Source organism: Arachis stenosperma, chromosome 5 (genome assembly GCF_014773155.1).
Source record: "Arachis stenosperma cultivar V10309 chromosome 5, arast.V10309.gnm1.PFL2, whole genome shotgun sequence".
NCBI lineage: Eukaryota > Viridiplantae > Streptophyta > Magnoliopsida > Fabales > Fabaceae > Arachis > Arachis stenosperma.
In genome coordinates this window covers 59705137-59711136 of record NC_080381.1, presented here as the reverse complement: position 1 = coordinate 59711136, position 6000 = coordinate 59705137, and positions in this window count along the sequence as shown.

Sequence of the window (6000 nt, the reverse complement as noted above, 5' to 3'; positions counted from 1 at the left end):
TCTGCCATGGCAGGGTTCTCAGGATCATAAGCTTCTTCAAAAGCTGCCTCTCTAGTACTGTTGGATGCATGTTGCCATCCATTCAAATTTTGAGAGATCATGTTGACCTGTTGAGTCAACACTTTGTTCTGAGCCAATATGGCTTTCAGAGCATTAATTTCAAGAACTCCTTTCTTCTGAGGTATCCCATTGTTCACGGAATTCCTCTCAGAAGTGTACATGAATTGGTTGTTTGCAACCATGTCAATGAGTTCTTGAGCCTCTTCAGGCGTTTTCTTCAGGTGAATAGATCCACCTGCAGAATGATCCAATGACATTTTCGAAAATTTAGAGAGACCATAATAGAATATATCTAATATGGTCCATTCTGAAAACATGTCAGATGGACATCTTTTGGTCAGCTGCTTGTATCTTTCCCAAGCTTTATAGAGGGATTCACCATCTTTTTGTTTGAAAGTTTGAACATCCACTCTCAGCTTGCTCAGCTTTTGAGGAGGAAAGAATTTGTCCAAGAAGGCAGTGACCAGCTTATCCCATGAGTCCAGGCTATCCTTGGGTTGTGAATCCAACCATATTCTAGCTCTGTCTCTTACAGCAAAAGGGAAAAGCATGAGTCTGTAGACTTCAGGATCAACTCCATTCGTCTTTACAGTCTCACAGATCTGCAAGAACTCAGTTAAAAACTGATAAGGATCTTCAGATGGAAGTCCATAAAACTTGCAGTTTTGTTGCATTAAGGCGACTAGTTGAGGCTTAAGCTCAAAATTATTGGCTCCAATGGCAGGAATGGAGATGCTTCTTCCATCAAACTTGGACGTTGGCTTTGTGAAGTCACCAAGCATTCTCCTTGCATTATTATTATTTTCGGCTGCCATCTCCTTCTCTTGTTCGAAAATTTCTGAAAGGTTGTTTCTGGATTGTTGTAATTTAGCTTCTCTTAATTTTCTCTTCAAAGTCCTTTCAGGTTCTGGATCAATTTCAACAAGAGTGCCTTTATCCCTGTTCCTGCTCATAAGAGAAGAAAACAAGAAAAGAAGGAGGAATCCTCTATGTCACAGTATAGAGATTCCTTTATGTTAGTAGAAAAAGAAAGGGGTAGAAGAAATAGAAGAGGGAATTCAGATTTTTAGATGAAGAGAGGTGAAGAGAAGTGTTAGTCAATAAATAATTAAATAGAAGAAGAAAAGAGAAGGGAGATTTCGAAATTAATTTTAAAAAAGGGTTAGAGATTTTCGAAAATTAGAGATAAATGTAATTGAAATTAAAATTTGAAACAATTAATTAATTAAAAAGAATTTTTGAAAAGAGATAAGATATTTTCGAAAATTAGAGAGGGAAAAATAGTTAGGTGGTTTTGAAAAAGATAAGAAGCAAACAGAAAGTTAGTTAGTTGATTGAAAAAGATTTGAAATCAAATTTTAAAAAGATAAGAAGATAAGAAGTTAGATATGATATTTTGAAATCAAATTTTGAAAAATATAAAATTTTGAAAAGGATAAGATAAAAAGATAAGATAAAAGCTTTAAGAAAAAGATATTTTGAAAAAGATTTAATTTTTAAAATGACTTAACTATCAAGAAACTACAAGATAAGATTCTAGAAATTAAAGATTGAACCTTTCTTAACAAGAAAGTAACAAACTTCAAATTTTTGAATCAATCACATTAATTGTTAGCATATTTTCAAAAATTTGATATAAAGATAAGAAAAAGATTTTGAAAATAATTTGAAAAGTAATTTTGAAATTTTTGAAAAATAGAAAAAAAAATGAAAAAGATATGATTTTTGAAAAAGATTTTAAAAAGATAAGATTTTTAAAATTGAAATTTTGACTTGACTTGTAAGAAACAACTAATTTTGAAAATTTTTGACCAAGTCAATCCCAAAATTTCGAAATTTTGGAGGGAAATAAGGAAAAGATATTTTTTTGATTTTTAAATTTTTAATTATGAGAGAGAAAAACAACAAAAATACTCAATGCATAAAATTTTTAGATCAAAACAATGAATGCATGCAAGAATGCTATGAATGTCAAGATGAACACCAAGAACACTTTGAAGATCATGATGAACATCAAGAACATAATTTTGAAAAATTTTTGATGCAAAGAAAACATGCAAGACACCAAACTTAGAAGTCTTTAATGCATTGACTCTAACAAACAAAAAATGCATATGAAAAACAACAAACAACACAAAACAAGAAAACATCAAGATCAAACAAGAGGACTTATCAAGAATAACTTGAAGATCATGAAGAACACTATGAATGCATGGAATTTTCGAAAAAAATGCAAGAAAAATTTTAAAGCATGCAATAGACACCAAACTTAAAAATTGACTCAAGACTCAAACAAAATATTTTTAGTTTTTATGATTTTCTAATTTTTTTGTATTTTTATTAATTTTTTCGAAAATATTTTTGGAAAAAAACGAAAAAGAAAGAAAAATTTTAAAGAGGGGCATTTTCTTAGCATACCTCTATACCTCTCCCAGGCATTATAAAGGGATTCATTATCCTCTTGTTTAAAGCCTTGGATGTCCAGCCTTAGCTGTGTCATCCTCTTTGGAGGGTAAAATTGATTCAGGAATTTGTCTGATAACTGTTTCTATGTCTTTATGCTTGCTGTAGGTTGGTGGTGGATGAAATTGTGATCCATGTTCTTTGTATTTGTATGAAATCATTATTATGGCACCGGTTGAATTCACAACTCCGTTCAACTAACCAGCAAGTGTACTGGGTCGTCCAAGTAATAAACCTTACGTGAGTAAGGGTCGATCCCACAGAGATTGTTGGTATGAAGCAAGCTATGGTCACCTTGTAAATCTCAGTTAGGCAGATTAAATTGGTTTATGGTTTCGAAAATAGAAATAAGAAAATAGAAATAATAAAAGGGATAGAATACTTATGCAGATTCATTGGTGGGAATTTCAGATAAGCGAATGGAGATACTGTATGGCTCAAGGACGCCTACTTTCCTACTGCTTCAACTCAATCCTTCTTACTCCTTTCCATGGCAAGCTGTGTATAGGGGTTCACCGTTCGACGATGGCTACTTTTAATCCTCTCGGGAAAATGGTCCTCTGCGCTGTCACTCGCATGGCTAATCGTCTGGAGGCATCACACTGGCCGAAGGCTACATCCCATCCTCGCAGTGAAAACTACGCTCACGCGCTCTGTCACAGCACGGCTAATCACTGGTTGGTTCCCACTCCTACTGGAATAGAATCCCTTGATTCTTTTGCGTCTGTCACTAACGCCCAGCACTTGCGAGTCTGAAGCACGTCACAGTCATTCATTACCGGAATCCTACTCGGAATACCACAGACAAGGATAGACTTTCCGGATTCCCAGGATCCTACTCGGAATAACACAGACAAGGTGAGACTTTCCGGATCCTCATAAATGCCGCCATCTATCTAGCTTATACCACGAAGATTCTGTTGGGGAATCTAAGAGATACACATTCAAGCTCGGTTGCATGTAGAACGGAGGTGGTTGTCAATCACGCGCGTTCATAGGTGAGAATGATGATGAGCGTCACATAATCATCACATTCATCATGTTCTTGGGTGCGAATGAATATCTTGGAATAAGAATAAGAGAGAATTGAATAAAAGAAAATAGAATTGCATTAATACTTGAGGTACAGCAGAGCTCCACACCCTTAATTTATGGTGTGCAGAAACTCCACCGTTGAAAATACATAAGTGAAAGGTTCAGGCATGGCCGAATGGCCAGCCCCCTAAAACATGATCAATAGCCTCTTAAGATGAAGAATAAAACAAAACTGAGACCAAAGATGAAACGTGGTCAAAAGACGTCTAATACAATAGTTAAATGTTCTATTTATAATAAACTAGCTCCTAGGGTTTACATGAGTAAGTAATTGATGCATAAATCCACTTCTGGGGCCCACTTGGTGTATGCTTGGGCTGAGCTTGGTCTATCCACGAGCTGAGGCTTCTCTTGGAGTTGAACTCCGAGTTATGACGTGTTTTGGGCGTTCAACTCCGGATCATGACGTTTTTCTGGCGTTTAACTCCAGACAGCAGCATGTACTTGACGTTCAACGCCAAGTTACGTCGTCAATTTCCGAATAAAGTATGGACTATTATATATTGCTGGAAAGCCCTGGATGTCTACTTTCCAACGCCGTTGAGAGCGCGCCAATTGGAGTTCTGTAGCTCCAGAAAATCCATTTTGAGTGCAGGGAGGTCAGATTCCAACAGCATCAGCAGTCCTTTTGTCAGCCTTTTTCAGAGTTTTGCTCAAGTCCCTCAATTTCAGCCAGAATTTATCTGAAATCACAGAAAAACACACAAACTCATAGTAAAGTCCAGAAATGTGAATTTAACATAAAAACTAATGAAAATATCCCTAAAAGTAGCTCGAACTTACAAAAAACTACCTAAAAACAATGCCAAAAAGCGTATAAATTATCCGCTCATCAGTTGGCCATTTAGCCCTCTCGGTGGGCCGTTTGTAGTTTCTCTAGCCGCAGTCATCCCAACAGGGGTTGGATTCCCGGGATCTGTTATGGTTCTTGTGCCTCCTGCGATCGTGGTCCGAGGGTTATTGATTTGTATTCCCTATAAGAGGTAGTTCGAAAAATCGCTTTGCTAGTGTGTTCTGGCTGGTAGCGTTCGTAAGTGGTGACTCTACTTTCTAGAGGCTACACCCGATTGTGCAACTCTTGGATTATTGATGCTAGGGCATCTAGGCCAGTTTCACTGACCATTTTTTTACTGTTTTAAGGTAGTTTCATGCATTTTCTTAGTGAATAAGGCAAGTTTTGGATGAAAATACACTTACACCTTGATTCAAGCAACTATTATGAATTTCACATGATTTTATGAGGATTTTGTTAGAATTAAATGATAAATTGATGATGCATAATCTCATGACTTTGACTAGAGCTTTGATGCACTTTATTTGCTTGATTTCAGGACAAAGGACGCAAGGAAGAACCACGTTAGTACTCATGTTAATCTAGTTAACGTGACCACTAACGTGGAATGGTAAATAGCTTGCAACGTTAAGGAGAAAAGTGATCACCAATAATGCCCGCGAAGCCATCATAAGCACACGTTAATTGCCACGTTAGTTAACGTGGAGACAAAAGAAAGCTCCAACGTTAGTGGTAAACGTGAACACCACTAACGTTCCAAGATTTGGCAATGAGCGACGTTAAGAGTCACGTTAACTTACTTAACGTGAACTCTAACGTGGAAGAGAGGAACAATGCCAATGTTAGTGACACTCACCTTTGTCACTAACATTGGATCAACTAGCATTGCCCACGTTAGTGGTCACGTTAAGACCACTAACGTGAAAGTTAACGTAGAGCTGAGATTGATGAGCCAACGTTAGTGACACTAACCTTTGTCACTAACGTTGGAAGATGGCATTACTACCACATTAGTGGCCACGTTAACTTAGTTAACGTGAGCTCTAACGTGGAGAGTAGGGGCACTTTGAGCATTAGTGAGAAAGGTAAGTGTCACTAACGCTCTCGAAGGTGAGGCATGGCCACGTTAAGAGCCACGTTAGTTACACTAACGTGAACTCTAACGTAGGGACAAAGGGCATAAGGCAACGTTAATGGGAAAGGTGAGTCCCAATAACGCTTGCAAAGGGTTATAAGCCAACGTTATTGGGAAAGGTGAGTCCCAATAACGCTAGCGAAGATTTACAAGGCAACGTTAGTGGTCACGTTAGTGCCACTAACGTTGGAGTTAACGTAGGCTATATGGGGTTGGAACGTTAGTGAAAATTGTGATTGCCACTAACGTTCTCGAACCCACAATATCACTTAACGTTAACTTCACTAACGCCCATGCCTAATTCATACTTCTATGCAAGCTGGGCCCACAAAAGATTGGAACTGCTTCAACTCAAGATCCAAAGCCCACATCCAAGACTTGAAGAACTCTCTAGAAGATCAAGAGGAGTAGTATATATAGGAGTAGTTTTGAACTATAGAGAAGCTTGGCACTT